We start from the raw sequence: 18,650 nt of genomic DNA, 5'->3' as shown, positions 1-18,650 counted from the left end.
ACCTCAGCAAGGGGAATGATAATATTTTTCTTGGAAAAAGCACAGTCTAAGGTCACACTGAGGTAAGGCTATCTGTCTTATTAATCTGGCTTTGGTCTTGCCCTTTTCAGTAAAATGAGCCTGCATTGTTATGAAGTACTTAATCTCAAAAAACAAAAAAAGTACTTAGGCACTTTCCTATCTCCTTCATCCCCTAAATAGTTAATTATGCCAGATATATAGGTAGGCTAGTAAGTAGTTGAGCGGGTAGTAGACAGACAAAAAGATCCTTTCTTTCTGCCTTTCTGGGAAACCATTCTTTCCCTTTTCTCTGTCAGTAGATTTTGTTGGGTATACCAGTTGGATTACTCTTTCTTAACACAATGATTGACCCACTGCCTTCTTTTTCTTATCCCCTCCCTGCCCTCTCTGTTTCCCTCTCCATCTTCCCTTCTCTGCCCCTTCTTTCCCTCCTCCTACCCTCCTATCTCCTCCCCATTTCCTCCTCTTCTGCTTCTTCTTCTTTCTCTTCCCCTCCTCTCTACTGACATTTCAGGCAGAAAGGATTATATAAGTCTGAGCTTCCAGGGTCTTTCTTTCCAGAATAAACAGAAAGTCAAACCCACTCCAGTAATCTTGCCTGGGAAATCCCATGGAAAGAGGAGCCTGGTGGGCAAAGAGTCAGACACGACTGAGGGAGGGGCAGGCGCTCGCTAGAGGTCCCAGAGCTTTTGATGGCAGAGCCAGCACTGTGGGTGAGAGGACTCCCAGCTCCCAGGCCTCTCTCACCAGATAGGAGCATGGAAAACTAGTCTAAAATATGCCTGAGGGCTTTCCTGGCAGCTCAGTGGTAAAGAATCGCCCTCCTGACAAAGCAGGAGACGCGAGTTCCACCCCTGGTCTGGGAAGACCACACGTGGCAGAGCAGCTGAGCCCATGCATCACAGCCACTGGGCCAGGGCTCTCGAGCCTGGGAGCCGCAGAACTGAGGTCTGTGGGCACCAGAGCCCATGCTCTGCAACAAGAGGAGCCACCGCGGTGAGAAGCCCACGCCCCCCCCACCTCCCCCCACCACTGGAGAGCAGCCCCTGCTCACCACAGCTAGAGAAAAGCCCATGCAGCATGAAGACCCTGCACAACCATAAATAAAATCATTAAAAAAAAAGAAAGTCAGCCTGGGAATGAAGCAAGCACAGATGACAACACAAACCAAAATCAGAGAGAAAGGGACAGACAGGTAGGCAGTTAGTAATTGATTGACTCTCTTGATCCTGCCATTGAGAAGTCTAATTCTCCTTATTGCGATGCCTAATCTAAGTTTGAGTTCTGACTCTTGAGAAACTTGTTCCTGGAAAGGATCATATGCAGATGCTAATGGTGGCAACAGTGTGGTTTGTGTTTTCTGCTCCATTGGTATTTCCTTCCTTCCTTTTTCTTTTCTCTTCTTTCTTCCTCTTTTTTTACAATGACTGTCTTTCATTTGCATCATAAAACAACTCATATACAAAAATAATTGAGACAGAGAGAATATAGAAACAAGCAATTCAATGGAATGTCCATCCTTCTGAATCCACAAAACTTCCTAAATATGATTCCAGCAGTTGGGTACTTACCTGCCTTATCTCTAGACAGGAGGTTCCAGGGGCCACAGCCAGATCTTGTTCAATGTTGCAGTTCCCAAAGCCAGCACCATACCAAATGGTATGTCATCATAGTCATCTCTCTCATTGTGGGTTTGTGAACTCTACAACTTAAAGCCACTCAAGACATTTATAATATCATGGGAAAAACAAGAAGCATGTGGAAAAGGCCACATGCACCTTTCAAAGCAGCATAGCATCTTTGCCCAAATTGACAGTTTTAGAAGAAAAAGAGTGAAGGAGAAAATTGAATGAGGAAATTTGCCCCTAGACCTTTCCAATGCTGTCAAGACCAGCCCCAGAGAAGGCAATGGCAACCCACTCCAGTACTCTTGCCTGGAAAATCCCATGGCTGCAGTCCACGGGGTCACGAAGAGTCAGACACAACTGAGCGACTTCACTTCCACTTTTCACTTTCATGCACTGGAGAAGGAAATGGCAACCCACTCCAGTGTTCTTGCCTGGAGAATCCCAGGGACCGGGGAGCCTGGTGGGCTGCCGTCTATGGGGTCGCACAGAGTTGGACACGACTGAACGACTTAGCAGCAGCAGTAGCAGCAAGACCAGCCCCATCCAACAGAAATATAATTCAAGCCACCCATGAATTTTTAAATGCTCTAATAGCCATGTTAAGAAAAGGAAAACGGGTGAAATTATGTTTAACGGTGTATTTTATTTAACTCAGTATATCTAAGATACCACCATTTCAATATGTAAACAAATGAAAAACCACTGAGTTACTATACATTCTTTATTTGTACTAAGTCTTCAAAATCATGGCGTGTATTTTACCATCACTGAGCATCTCAGGTCAGACTAGTTCCCTTTCAAGTGTTCGGTAGCCACCTAGGCTGGAGAGCACAAATCTGGATGATTAAAACTCCCAGAATATGTGCAGTGGAGTAATCGGTCCTTCAATGGCCCAATGGGACTGTCCCTGAGTGTCTGATGGCATCTTGGAGACCCACTTTCAACATGCTCCCTGGTTCTCTCGGGTAGAGATAAGGAGTTTCAGGGTGAATGACAAGATGCAGCTACTGTCCCAACTTCCAGGAGCCCAGACTGAGGGTTCAGGACATTACAGCTCAGTGTTTCAACACTATTCTTTTCCTTCCCAAAGAATCTGGTCTCATCCAACCATCAAGAGTTCTCCACTCTTCACTATCATTTTTCAAGAGGAAATTCTAAGAAATATAAACAAATGAGCTATTTCTGGAGCCCAAGTGAACCAAGTAACCAAAACTAGAAAGATGCAACAAGGTTTTACTGTATAGCACAGGGAACTATATTCAGTATCCTGTGATAAACCATAACGGAAAAGAATATTTTTTAAAAAAGAATATACATATATGGCTTCCCAGGTAGCACTAGTGATAAAGAACCCACCTGCCAATGCAGGAGACACAAGAGACACAGGTTCGATCCCTGGGTCAGGAAGATCCCCTGGTGGAGGGCTTGGCAACCCACTGCAGTATTCTTGCCTAGAGAATCCCATGAACAGAGGAGCCTAGCAGGCTACAGTCCCATAGGTTTGCAAAGAGTTGGACACGACCGATGCAACAGCACACACAAAGATGTATATATCACTTTGCTGTGCAGCAGAAATTAACACAGCATTGTAAATCAACTATACATCAAAAAAAATTTTTTTAAGCATAGAGGGATGAACTTTCAGTGGTCCCTGACTGTTTTGTTACAATATTGTTTGAAATCTAGCTAGACTTAGGAGACACCATAATTTCAAGTGGAGAAACATGATGTCATTGTCAAATGGAAGAATTTGGTTCTCTTGTCAGAAATCTCACCATTTTCAGGACTTCCCTGGTGGTACAGTGGTTAAGAATCTGCCTTCTAATGAAGATGAAAGGGATTCAATCCTGGGTCCGGCAATTAAGACCCCACATGCTGCAAGGCAACTGAGCCCGCATGCCACAATGGGAGAACCTGCAGGCTAGTTAGCAGAGAGAAGTCCTTGCACTGCAGTAAACAGCCTGATGCAGCTAAAAATAAATAAATCCCTTCATTTTCACTTAGTGCCACAGGCTTGAATCAAGAAAAGGGGAGAAACTTTTCCTGGCCCCATATACGATGGCTGGTATTGGGGGGCCAAAACCAGTGACAATCAGAGATATTTTAGATACCTTTAAAAAAATCTTCAGGCCAAGGTTAGAGTCCCCATTTGAAAGATTTCCAGAAAATCACGTATCCAAAAGACATTCACATCATTGCTTAGTCACTCAGTCATGTCCAACAATTCATGACCTCATGGACTGTAGCCCACCAGGCTCCTCTGTCCATGGGATTCTCCAGGCAAAAATAATGGAGTGAGTTGCCATTCCCTTCTTGAGAGGATCTTCGCAACCCTGGGACTGAACCCGGGTCTCCTGAATTGCCAGCAGATGTGAGCCACCAGGGAAGCCCTTACATCATTAACAGCCTCAATTTTTTCCAGGTGCAGAAAGGGAAGCTGCCCTGTCATCTGATTTCTTGCAAAGTGCACCATCAACAGAGAAGGTAGAAACAGAGCCCTGCCAGGGCCTCAGATAAGGGCCAGACCTTGTGCCAGCATATAAGCCCAAACCCAGATCTCTCTTCCAGGTAAGAGGATATGTTCATGAAAGAACAAGATGCAGACATCTTACTCTGAATTCATCACTCTCAGGTGGAGTCAAACCTGGTTGACCAGGAAGTAGAAGAAGAGAGGGGCTCAAAGGGAGAGAAGCTGAAGCTAATATTTCCCATCACAGAGGCAGAGCTCTGAACTCTGGAAGGAACCCTGAGTGCCGGGTGCTCTCTCCCCCTGGCCACACGCAAGGCCACATTTAAATCATTACAAATTGATGAGAATGTGTTATTTAAAAAAGAAAAAAACCTCTAGAGAAGGAGATAATATTCCTCAGTAAATTATTCCCTGATTTACTGTGTCCTCAAGAAGATGGTCCTCAACTTTGTGTGATTTAAATCCCTACCACTGTGGTTTCCAGCCCTTCTGTGCTTTTAACCCATGGTTACTGGGTTCCTATTAAGTGCCAGGCCCACATGGAGGGGCTCCAAAGATGAAAGAGGTAAACTCTGGGCTTGCAGTTTGCACGGGGCAGATAAGCCTCCCACATAAATAACTGCAATCCAAGGTAGAAAGTGCTAAGTGCAGTAAGATAATGTCCTGAGACCCATCAGAGAACAGAACTCTTTGTCCCCGGGAAGAATGGAGAACAGCTGACTTCCCTCGTTCTTGTTTGTCCTGGGTAATCGCTCTCTTCCTCACTTCTTATTTGCTCTTTTACATCATTTCTTCGGGCTGTCAATATTTTGAGACAGATGGAAGACACTGTATGAGGTGGGCACAGGTCCGATCTGATAGTGGAATGCTGTCTTTGGGGGTGAGCATGGCTACCAGACACTGGCCAGCTGCCCAGGCCGCCACCCCACCTGTTCCAGAACTTTCCTTCTCTCTTGCCAATTTTGTGTCCCACCTGCTATATTCAAACTGAGACCAGAGTTCAAAACAAGTACTAAATGGAGTGTTTTTGATCTTAGTTGATGTTAAATAACATCTCTCTCCTCTCCCACCAACTCTGACCTCACAGGGGCACCATGAAGGGTTATTTGTCACACAACACACTGATGTTCTCACATTATCTGGCGTGCTTTCTGGCCTCCCTAGTGGGTTATAGACCTTGAGAGCAGACTCTTCATTGTTTTTTATCCTTTTCTTTCTTGCTGCCAAACTATGTGGCTCTTAATTAAACTTTTTTTTTAATTTAAAGCTGTTTTTATTAGAAGAAATCAGAAATAAGACTGAGAAATTAAGGGACTTATTGCAGTTCATGTGGCAACCAGGGACCTGAACTCAGCGTTTCTACATCCCCTTGTCTTTCTTCCAGGTGATATTTCCATTGGGCTCATCTGATCACCCCCACAATGCTGTGTACTCCTGAGGGCAGAGACCATGACTGATTTAGCTCAGGAAATCAATCTAATTCTTGTTAAGTGGTTGATTGCCCTAGTCTGATGTAGATTTCAGGAGGCTAGTCTTTACATCATTTTATTGACCCTACCATGTCCCTCTGGTTGAGCAGGGGAGTGTGTGGGCATACACACATGTGTGCATATGTGTGCATTTTAATCTGTGTGGAGAACAAAATCAAACAGACAGGGGAGCTGGAGGTGGTGGTGGGGGGAAACAGAAAGGCAAATCCGGTGCAAATCCCTGCTCCAGGTATAAATCCAGGAATACTTACTGTCATGTCCTAAACATGTGAATGTTATTTCTGTGACACACAGAATTTCTGTGAGTCATTCAGTCGTGTCTGACTGAGATCCCATGGACTCTGGCCTGTCAGCCTCCTCTCTCCATGGAATTCTCCAGGCAGGAATACTGGAGAATTCTTGTTTAAACGTGGGTGGGGGGTTGTGCGGGCAGGGGGGTGTCTTGAAATTGAAAGTACACAATAAAAAAATTAACAATCTGGAACTAAAACTTCAGCAATTATTCCATCAATTTCTGAGAACTGGAAAATGTATTAAATTTCTCATTTAGCCAAGAATTTATATGGCTTCATTCTTATTGATAGACTGCTGTTGATAGATAGGTTTATATATACATAACTTATATACAAGTATATATATATTCCCTTAAGCAGATCCTAACCAATAGCAACCCACTCCAGTATTGTTGCCTAGGGAACTCCATGGACAGAGGAGCCTGGTGGGCTACAGTCCATGGGGTCCCAAAGAGCTGGGCACAACTGAGTGACTAACAAACACAACCATAAAAATAGAAATAATAGAAATAGAATAACCATCTTTGAAATACTAGAAGGGAAAAAAAGGAATAAAATTTAATGCAACAGTGGAGGAAAACTTTTTGAAATAATGCATGTTAAATAATTTTTGTAAAAGCTGATCTGATATTTTCACTTTTACTTATTTTCAGTTCTATTATATTTGACAACATATATGGCTTTCATACTTTTTTCATGAGATCTTTTGATGTAAGATAAATAATAACCTTAAATATTTTTTAATGAAATGAGACAAGACACTTAAAATAATGAGAATACCAAAAGGTTTAGTCCAAAGACCGTATGGCTTCTTCTGGTTTAAATTCATGTAATTGAAAAGGAGAGAGGAGGGATGTGTGCCAGGAGGGACTGACAACAGGTGTCAAAATTCCTCACAGGGGGGAAAAAAAAATGTCTTGGTTGGGAATATGCCAAGATGAAACATTAGGTGTAAGTTGAGATCTTGAAGAGATGCCCCAGTAAATGGCAGGACTTAACAAGATAATTAAACTTTCAGTATAAGAAATAACATGACTTGAAAGGATGGAGTCAAGACCCGAGGGAATATGGAAAGCCAAGAAAGGAAGATTACAAACCAGTCAGCCTGCTGAAAATGGTGGGGTATGAAGTTCCCAAGGACCAAAGATTTTTTGAGAACTGCAATATTATGTATTTAATTTTAAGGATGCTATAATTCTAACTTCTTTTAATGAAGCAACTCCATCAACCGGAACTTGAGGGAAGGCCTGCCATACACAGGTTTGGAATGTGGAGGAGGAGGACCCGGGTTGTGACCTGTGCAGAGTACAGCACACAAAGGTGGGGAAGCAGTGAGCTGGGCTTACCAGCTGAAGCAGGCACGAAAAGCCAAGAAGGGTCAGGAGACATGGAGGTGCCTGTCCCCTCAATTCCCTAAGACATTTGGAAGGACTGAGTCTCTCACAGCACATAGGACAAAAGATTTGAGTCAAATCTCCAAGGACAGGTTGACCCAGAGTGACAGTTTGGATACAGAACGTGTATTCTCTCATCAGGAAAACAGGAGGTTAAAACTCAGATGTTCAAAATTTGGACATTTTGTGTAACAATAGCAAAATTGAAGATGCCAAATAAAACTTAATGGTCCAAAACACTTTTTCCAATAAAAAAGGCCAGTGTAAGAAATGTTTATATGACCTTTTATAATAAGTTGATTAAAAAAAAAAAGCAAAGGGAGAACAAAATGGTGGAGGAGTAGGCAGACATGGAGAATATCTCTCCCCATGGATACATCAGGAATACACCTTCAGACACAGAAGTGCATGCAGAGCACCAGCTAAGAGCGGCCAGGAGTACCTGACCAGTGGAAAAGAATATATGCTGCTGCTAAGTTGCTTCAGTCGTGTCCAACTCTGTGCAACCCAATGGACGGCAGCCCACTATAGAACCACGCAAAACTCAGTAGGAGGAAGGAACTAGGGGGAAAAACAGGAGTGTTAGTAGGACTAGACCTGCGTCAGTGGGTGGGGAACTGAAGCAGGGGTCCGATCCCCACAGTGGGCCAATTGTCTGAGTCAGAGGAGAAACATTTAAGGCTGAGAGTGAAAAAGCTGATCTGTGGCAGCCTAAATGGAATGATAATCAGACAGTCCTTGCCGCAGCCATACATACCCCAGATAGGAACCCTGGCCTCCTGGAAGGCACAGAGGCTAGGAGCTTGAGTTTAGGGATTGTGGAGCAATCCCAGGGTGAGGGCCACTGCTGACTGCAGAGAGAAAGATTGAGAGGATGTGAGGAAGGAGATCATGGTGGGAAATGCCTGTGGAGGAAAGCCTGGCAGCCATGGAAGCAAGGCGATACTGCTGAGTCACTCGTAGGGGTTGGAGCCATCACCATAGCCTCTCTCTCCCAACACATCAGCATCAGCAGCTGAACAACAGAGAGCCTGGCCCATCAAATGGCTGATGCAATGAATTACAGTGTAGGACCCCACCCAGGGTGCCCCTTTAAGAGCCTACTGTGCTGATCTACAGAGTAGGACCCCAGCCAGGGGGTCCCTCTTTGTGTCTGATGTGCTGAACAACAGAGAAGGACCCCAGGCATGGGAGTCATCTAAGTACCTGAATGAGCAGAGCTATGGAGGAAGACTGGCCAAAGAGGCCTTCTGATGGTCAGCTACAAGAAGTTCAAAAAAAGACTCTGATAGGGCCATAACTCCTGCGGCAGAGGCAGTCCATGTCCCTGCACACTTGGTGCCACCAGGGTCCCCACAAGCCAAGCAGCTGCACCACCTTCACACTCAACTCTCACTGGGGCAGAGCTGCCACAAGCAGAAAAAGTTTTGCATGTATGTGTGCAAGGTCAGTTCAGTCGTGTCCAACTCTTTGCGACCCTGTAGACAGTGGCCTGCTAGGCTTCTCTGTCAGAGAATGGGTTCTCCAGGCAAGAATACTGGAGCCTATTGGCCAATACTGGTTGCCATGTCCTTCTAGAGCACTATTTTTCCTGCTGCCCTAGCTGCCAACCCCCCTGAGTACCTGGTGCTGCCAGAATCCCTGCGACCCAAGCCGCTGCACCACCTCCACACCTGGCCCTCACAGGGGCAAACCCAAGCCTTCCAGGGCCACCTGAGGAGCTAAACCCCAGTGGATGACTCACATGCAGAAGTGGAAATAAAACCACAATTGAAACCCAGGGGCAGTGTGGCTAAGGAATAAGACCCAAAACCTTTGCAGCAGCTGTACAAGCTGCAGATTAAATCCACACTATCAACTAAGCAGACTCTGTGTCTATGGAATATATAAAAGATCACTGAGAGTGCCCACAAAAGAAAACGCACTAGCTCTGGTTGGAGACAAGAACACACAAGAGTAGGATCAGATTAGAATCTGAGCTGCCCCCACAGCAGGCCCAGAGATCAGCACAGAGTTGGAGGGCATCCTAGGGAGGTAAGGTGGACTGTGACTCCCAGCGAGGGAAAGGACTCTGACAGCAGTGACACAAGAAAAACAATTATTATTCTTATTTTTTGACTTGTTCTATAGATTCTCAATGGACATGAGTCTGAGTGAACTCCAGGAGTTGGTGATGGACAGGGAGGCCTGGCGTGCTGTGATTCATGGGGTAGCAAAGAGTCGGACACAACTGAGCGACTGATCTGATCTGATCTGATAGATTCTTTTGGATTTTTTCTTCTTTTTATCCCCCCCTGTTGTAGTTGTTGATTTTATTGGCACTAAGAAATCCAATTAAGTTTTTGAGCTTTTTTTTTTTTTATTTTTCTCAGTTACATTTTATATTGTTGTCATAAACCTCTACCTCTATGTTGGGCTTTTGCAGTTCTGTGGAGTTTTCCTCTTTTTTATCTCTCTTTTTTAACTTTTAATTTTTAAACCTATTATTATTTTTTCTACATTTATTCCTTGTTTGCTTTTCCTACTGTTCTTTTCCCCTTGCAGTTAACCTTTAATGTATATAAATCTTCTTTATTTACCTCTATTTAACTTTGTCTATCTGTATATTTGTATATTCTTTCTTTCTTTTCTTTCTCTCCTTTCCTCTCAACATATTTGTTAGTTTTATTTTCATTGCCATACCCCAATTGGCACCTTGCTTTAGTCTTGTTTTCCACTTTGTGCTTTAGCTTTGTTCTGGTAGATATAATTTTTGGTTTCCTTTGTTCACCGGGTCAGTCTATTGTACTTTATTTTTGTTGGACTGTTTTGATTTTGCTTATGGGTGTATATGTATATGTGCATATTCAGTCACAATTTCTATTGTTATATACCTCTGCCTCTATGTTGGGCTTTTGCAGTTCTGTGGAGTTTTCCTTTTTTCTCTCTTCTTCCATATTTTATCTTTTTTAATTTTTAATTTTTTAAACCTATTTTTTCTACATTTATTCCTTTGTTTGCCTTTCATACTGCTTTTTCTCCTTGCAGATAATCTTTAATGTATATAGATCTTCTTCATCTACCTCTATTTAACTTTACATATCCTTTCTTTCTTTTCTTTCTTTCCTTTCCTTTCAACATATTTGTTAGTTTTGTTTTCATTGCTTAATTCACCATTTGGCACCTTGCTTCAGTTTTGTTTTCCAGTTTGTGCTTAAGTTAATTTTGTTCTTAACTGGTAAATTTAATTTTTGACTATCTTTGTTTGCTGGGCCAATCTACAGACCTTTATTTTTCTTGGACTGTTTTCACTTTTCTCATGGGTGTATATGTATATGTGTATATTCCACTATTTTAATTATTATTTGTCTGATTTTATAACTGTCATTTGTCTGGGGTTCATCTTTGGTTTCTCATTTTTGTATATTTGTTTTAATCTCACTTAATGCCATAACAAACCACTTGTGGAATCTTTGTTCCTGGCCAGAGATCAAGCCCTGGCCTTTGGAGTGGGAGCACTGACTCCAAGACCAGAGACGACCAGAAAATAAACCCAAGGGAGTATCAGGTAGTGAGAACTCACAAAAAGGAAACCACTCGAATACAAGAACCGGCATCACCCAACCACCAGTAGCACCCTGTGCAGGATGCCTCATCTAAACAACGAACAAAACAAAAATACAAACCAAATTACCAGTAGACAGGATTGTCTCACTCAGCCTTGCCAGTCCTGTGGCCACTGCTGAGTTTTCCAAATTTGCTGGCATACTGAGTGCAGCACTTTCACAGCATCATCTTTCAGGATTTGAAATAACTCAACTGGAATTCCATTATATCCACTAGCTTTGTTTGTAGTGATGCTTCCTAAGGCCCACTTGACTTCACATTCCAGGATGTCTGGCTCTAGGTGAGTGATCACACCATTGTGATTATCTGGGTCATGAAGATCTTTTTGTACAGTTCTTCTGTGTATTCTTGCCACCTCTTCTTAATATCTTCTGCTTCTGTTAGGTCCATACTATTTCTGTCCTTTATCAAGCCCATCTTTACATGAAATGTGCCCTTGGTATCTCTAATTTTCTTGAAGAGATCTCTAGTGTTTCCCATTCTATTGTTTTCCTCTATTTCTTTGCATTGATCACTGAGGAAGGCTTTCTTATCTCTCCTTGCTATTCTTTGGAACTCTGCATTCAGATGCTTATATCTTTCCTTTTCTCCTTTACTTTCTGCTTCTTTTCTTTTCACAGCTATTTGTAAGGCCTCCTCAGATAGCCATTTCGCTTTTTTGCATTTCTTTTCCATGGGGATGGTCTTAATCCCTGTCTCCTGTACAATGTCATGAACCTCCATCCATAGTTCATCAGGCACTCTGTCTATCAGATCTAGTCCCTTAAATCTATTTCTCACTTCCACTGTATAATAATAAGGATTTGATTTAGGTCATACCTGAATGGTCTAGTGGTTTTCCCTACTTTCTTCAATTTAAGTCTGAATTTGGCAATAAGGAGTTCATGATCTGAGCCACAGTCAGCTCCTGGGCTTGTTTTTGCTGACTGTATAGAGCTTCTCCATCTTTGGTTGCAAAGAATAGAATCAATCTGATTTTGGTGTTGACCATCTGGTGATGTCCATGTGTAGAGTCTTCTCTTGTGTTGTTGGAAGAGGGTGTTTGCTATGACCAGTGCATTCTCTTAGCAAAACTCTGTTAGCCTTTGCCCTGCTTCATTCCATACTCCAAGGCCAAATTTGCCTGTTACTTCAGGTGTTTCCTGACTTCCTACTTTTGCATTCCAGTTCCCTATAATGAAAAGGACATCTCTTTGGGGTGTTAGTTCTAAAAGGTCTTATAGGTCTTCATAGTACCATTCAACTTCAGCTTCTTCAGCGTTACTGGTTGGGGCATAGGCTTAGATTACCGTGATATTGAATGGTTTGCCTTGGAAATGAACAGAGATCATTCTGTCATTTTGGAGACTGCATCCAAGTACTGCATTTTGGACTCTTCTGTTGACCATGATGGCTGCTCCATTTCTTCCAAGGGATTCCTGCCCACAGTAGTAGATATAATGGTCATCTGAGTTAAATTCACCCATTCCAGTCCATTTTAGTTCACTGATTCCTAGAATGTCGATGTTCACTCTTGCCATCTCCTGTTTGACCACTTCCACTTTGCCTTGATTCATGGACCTAAAATTCTAGGTTCCTATGCAATATTGCTCTTTACAGCATCAGACCTTACTTCTATCACCAGTTTGGAAAACTCAGCAGTGGCCACAGGACTGGAAAAAGTCAGTTTTCATTCCAATCCCAAAGAAAGGCAATTGCAAAGAATGCTCAAACTACCGCACAATTGGACTCATCTCACACGCTTGTAAAGTAATGCTCAAAATTCTCCAAGCCAGGCTTCAGCAGTACGTGAACCGTGAACTTCCAGATGTTCAAGCTGGTTTTAGAAAAGGCAGAGGAACCAGAAATCAAATTGCCAACATCTGATGGATCATGGAAAAAGCAAGAGAACTCCAGAAAAACATCTATTTCTGCTTCATTGACTATGCCAAAGCCTTTGACTGTATGGATCACAATAAACTGTGGAAAATTCTTCAAGAGATAGGAATACCAGACCACCTGACCTGCCTCTTGAGAAACCTATATGCAGGTCAGGAAGCAACAGTTAGAACTGGACATTGAACAACAGACTGGTTCCAAATAGGAAAAGGAGTACATCAAGGCTGTATATTGTCACCTTGCTTATTTAACTTATATGCAGAGCATCATGAGAAACGCTGGGCTGGAAGAAGCACAAGCTGGAATCAAGATTGCCGGGAGAAATATCAATAACCTCAGATATGCAGATGACTTTTCTTGGAAGGAAAGTTATGACCAACCTAGATAGCATATTCAAAAGCAGAGACATTACTTTGCCAACAAAGGTCCATCTAGTCAAGGCTATGGTCTTTCCAGTGGTCATGTATGGATGTGAGAGTTGGACTGTGAAGAAAGCTGAGCACCAAAGAATTGATGCTTTTGAACTGTGGTGTTGGAGAAGACTCTTGAGAGTCCCTTGGACTGCAAGGAGATCCAACTAGTCCATCCTAAAGGAGATCAGTCCCGGGTGCTCATTGGAAGGACTGATGCTGAAGCTGAAACTCCAATACTTTGGCCACTTCATGTGAAGAGTTGACTCATTGGAAAAGACCCTCATGCTGGGAGGGATTGGGGGCAGGAGGTGAAGGGGACGACAGAGGATGAGATGGCTGGATGGCATCACCGATTTGATGAATATGAGTTTGGGTGAACTCCAGGAGATGGTGATGGACAGGGAGGCCTGGCATGCTGTGATTCATGGGGTTGCAGAGTTGGACATGACTGAGCGACTAAACTGAACAGCCTTGCCCATCAGAGGAATAACAAACAGACAAAAACTCAGCACAAATTTCACCCTATACAGCTGATCTTTCAACAGAAACTCTGCAGGCCAGAAGGGAATGACAGGATATATTTAAAGTACACAAACTGAAAAACCTACAACCAAGATCACTGTACCCAGCAAGGATCTCATTCAAAATTCATGGAGAAATAAAAAGCTTTTAAGACAAGAAAAAGTTAAGAGAATTCAGTACCACCAAACCATCTTTACAACAAATGTTAAAGGAACTTATATAGTCAAGAGATAGAACAGAAGACAGAAAATCTACAAAATCAACCCCAAACAATTAAGAAAATGGCAATAGGAACATATATAGCAATAATTACTTTAAATGTAAATGGATTAAATGCTCCAACCAAAAGACACAGACTGACTGAATGGATACAAAAAGACCCATATATATATACTCTGTACAAGAAATCCTGTAAAGACACATATAGACTGAAGGTGAGAGGATGGAAAAATATATTCCATGCAAATGGAAGCAATAGAAAGCTGGAGTAGGAATCCTCATATCAGACAAAATAGACTTTAAATAAAGAAGATTACAAGAGATAAGGAAGGACAGTACATAATGATCAAGGGATCAATCCAAGAGGAAGACATGACAATTGTAAATATCTATGCACCCAACATAGGAGCATCTCAATACATAAGACAAACACTAACAGACATAAAAGGAGAAATTGACAGTAACACAATAATAGTAGGAGATTTTAACACCCCACTCACACCAATGAACAGAATATCAAAACAGAAAAGTAATAAGGAAGCACAAGTCTTAAATGATACATTAGGTGTATGGATCTCATTGATATCTTCAGGACGTTCCATCCAAATGCAGAAGAATACACCTTCTTCTCAAGTGCACATGGAACATTCTCCAGGATAGACCACATCTTGGGTCACAAATCAAACCTCAGTAAATTTAAGAAAATTGAAACTGTATCAAGCATCTTCTCTGACAACAGTGCTATGAGACTAGATATCAATTACAAGAAAAGTGTAAGAAACACAAATTCATGGAGATTAAACAACATGTTTCTAAATAACCAACAGGTTACTGAAGAAATCAAAAGGGAAATCCAAAAATTTTTAGAAACAAATGACAATAAAAACATGACAACTCAAAATCTATGGGATGCAGCAAAAGCAGTTCTAAGAGGGCAGTTTATAGAAATACATTCCTACCTCAAGAAACAAGAAAAACATTGAGTAGACAACCTAACTTTACACCTAAAACAACTGGATAAAGAAGAATTTAAAAAAAACCAAATTAGTAGAAGAAAAGAAATCATAAAGATCTGAGCAGAAATAAATGAAAAAGAAATGAAACAGTAATAAGGATTAATAAAACTAAAAGCCAGTTCTTTGAGAAGAGAAACAAAATTGACAAACCTTTAGCCAGACTCATGAAGAAAGAAAGATAGAAGAATCAAATCAACAAAATTAGAAATGAAAAAGGAGAGGTTTAAACAGACAAGGCAGAAACACAAAGGATTATAACAGACTATTGTGAACAACTATATGGCAATAAAATAGATAACCTAGAAGAAATGGACAGATTCTTAGAAAAGTTCAGTCTCCAAAAACTGAACTAGGAAGAAATAGAAATTATGAACAACCCAATTACAAGCCTTGAAATTGAAGCTGTGATCAAAAATCTCCCTAAAAACAAAAGCCCAGGACCAGATGGCTTCATAGGAAAATTTCATCAAACATTTAGAGAAGAGCTAATGCCTATCCTTCTAAAACTCTTTCGAAAAATTGCAGAGGAAGAAACACTTCCAAATTCATTCTATGGTGTCACCATCACCCTGATACCAAAACCAGACAAAGACAACATAAAAAAAGAAAACTACAGGCCAGTATCACTGATGAACATAGATGCAAAAATCCTCAACAAAATTTTAGCAAACAGAATTCAGGAACACATCAAAAAGCTCGTACATCATGATCAAGTTGGGTTTATTCCAGGGATGCAAATCAAACAATGTGATACACCATATTAACAAATTGAAAGATAAAAACCATATGATACTCTCAATAGATGCAGAAAAAGCTTTTGACAAAATTCAGCACCCATTTATGATGAAATGTCTTCAAAGACTGGGCACAGGAGGAACCTACCTCAACATACCAAAGGCCATATATGATAAGCCTACAGCAAACATTATTCTCAATGGTGAAAAACTGAAAGCATTCCCCCTAAGATCAGGAATAAGACAAGGGTGTCCACTTTCACCACTATTATTCAACATAGTTCAAGAAGTCCTAGCTACAGTAATCAGAGAAGAAAAAGGAATAAAAGGAATCCAGATTGGAAAAGAAGAAATAAAGCTCTCACTGCTTGCAGATGACATCATACTGTACATGCTGCTGCTGCTAGGTCGCTTCAGTCGTGTCTGACTCTGTGCGACCCCAGAGACAGCAGCCCACCAGGCTCCCCCATCCCTGGGATTCTCCAGGCAAGAACACTGGAGTGGGTTGCCATTTCCTTTTCCAGTGCATGAAAGTGAAAAGTGAAAGTGAAGTCGCTCAGTCGAGTCCGACTCTTAGCAACCCCATGGACTGCAGCCTACCAGGCTCCTCTGTCCATGGGATTTTCCAGCCAAGAGTACTGGAGTGGGGTGCCATTGCCTTCTCCGCATACTGTACATAGAAAACTCTAAAGATAGTATCAGAAAATTACTAGAGCTAATCAATAAATTTAGCAACGTTGTAGGATACAAAATCAATACACAGAAATCACTTGCATTTCTATATACTAACAATGAAAAACCAGAAAGAGAAACTAAGGAATCAATCCCACTCACCATTGCAACAAAAAGAATTAAATATCTAGGAATAAACTTACCAAAGGAGACAAAAGAGCTGTACATAGAAAATTATAAGACACTAATGAAAGAAACCAAAGATGACATAAATAGATGGAGAGATATTCCATGCTCCTGGGTAGGAAGAATCAATATTGTGAAAATAACTATACTACCAAACGCAATCTACAGATTTAATGTGATCCCTATCAAATTACCAATGGCATTTTTCACAGAACTAGAACAAAGAATTTCACAATTCATATGGAAACACAAAAGACCCCGAATGCCAAAGCAATTTTGAGAAAGAAGAACGGAGCTGGAAGAATCAACCTTCCTGATTTCAGATTGTACTACAAAGCTACAGTCATTAAGACAGTATGGTACTGGCACAAAAACAGAAATATAGACCAATGGAACAAGATAGAAAGCCCAGAAATAAGCCCATGCATGTAAGGGTACCTTATTTTTGACAAAGGAGGCAAGAATATACAATGGGGCAAAGAGAGTGTCTTCAATAAATGGTGCTGGGAAAACTGGACAGCTAAACATAAAAGAATGAAATTAGAACACCTCCTAACACCATACATAAAGATAAACTCAAAATGGATTAAAGACCTAAATGTAAGACCAGAAACTATAAAATTCTTAGAGGAAAACATAGGCAAAACACTCGATGACATAAATCAAAGCAAGATCCTCTATGACCCACCTCCTAGAGTAATGGAAATAAAAACAAAAGTAAACAAGTGGGACCTGATTAAACTTAAAAGCTTTTGCACAGCAAAGGAAACTATAAGCAAGGTGAAAAGACAACCCTCAGAATGGGAGAAAATAATAGCAAATGAAACAACTGAAAAAGGATTAATTTTCAAAATATACAAGCAGCTCATACAACTCAATGCCAGAAAAACAAATAACCCAATCAAAAAGTGGGGAAAAGACATAAACAGACATTTCTCCAAAGAGGATATGCAGATGGCTAACAAACACATGAAAAGATGCTCAACATTGCTCATTATTAGAGAAATGCAAATCAAAACTACAATGAGATACCACCTCACACTGGTCAGAATGGCCCTCATCAAAAAGTCTACAAACAATAAATGCTGGAGAAGGTGTAGAGAAAAGGGAACTGTTGGTGGGAATGTAAATTGATATAGACTACGGAAGACGGTATGGAGATTCCTTAAAAAACTAGGAATAAAACCACCATACGACCCAGCAATCCCACTCCTAGGCATATACCCTGAGGAAACTAAAATTGAAAGAGACACAAGTATCCCACTGTTCTTGCAGCACTATTTACAATAGCTAGAACATGGAAGCAACCTAGATGTCCATCAACAGATGAATGGATAAAGAATTTGTGGTACATTTACACAATGGAATATTATTCAGCAATAAAAAGGAATGCATTTGAGTCAGTTCTAATGAGGTGAATAAACCTAGAACTTATTACACAGAGTGAAGTGAGTCAGAAAGAGAAAGATAAATACCGTATTCTAACACATATACACAGAATCTAGAAAAACGGTACTGAAGAATTTATTTACAGGGCAACGATGGAGAAACACACATACGGAATAGAATTATGGACATGGGGAGAAGGGAGGAGTGGGTGACATACATGGAAAGAGTCACATGGAAACTTACATTACCATATGTAAACTAGATAGCCAACGGGAGTTTGCTGTATGGCTCAGGAAACTCAAACAGGGCTCTGTATCATCCTAGAGGGGTGGGATGGGAAGGGAGATGGGAGGGAAGTTCAAAAAGGAGGAGATATATGTATACCTATGGCTGCTTCATGTTGAGGTTTGACAGAAAGCAGTACAGTTCTGTAAAACAATTATCCTTCAATAGAAAATAAATTAAGTAAAAAATAAATACCATAGGAGAGGGAAAGTATCTTTTTAATGTCAAGTTGTATAGGACATTCAACTGTTTATTGAAGACTTTTTTTTTTTTAAGACCTATTACTTTTTCCCACCATTTCATTATCCCAGGTTTCTATCACAGACATTTTAAAACACACACATAAAAGTCAAAGATATCAACCCTACATAGTCATGACCTAGTTATCAACATTTTGCTAGTCTTGATAATATCTACTTGCTTAAAGTAAATCC

The sequence above is a fragment of the Bos javanicus genome, chromosome 12, assembly GCF_032452875.1.
Source record: "Bos javanicus breed banteng chromosome 12, ARS-OSU_banteng_1.0, whole genome shotgun sequence".
Lineage (NCBI taxonomy): Eukaryota > Metazoa > Chordata > Mammalia > Artiodactyla > Bovidae > Bos > Bos javanicus.
Note: the sequence above shows the minus strand (reverse complement) of the source record.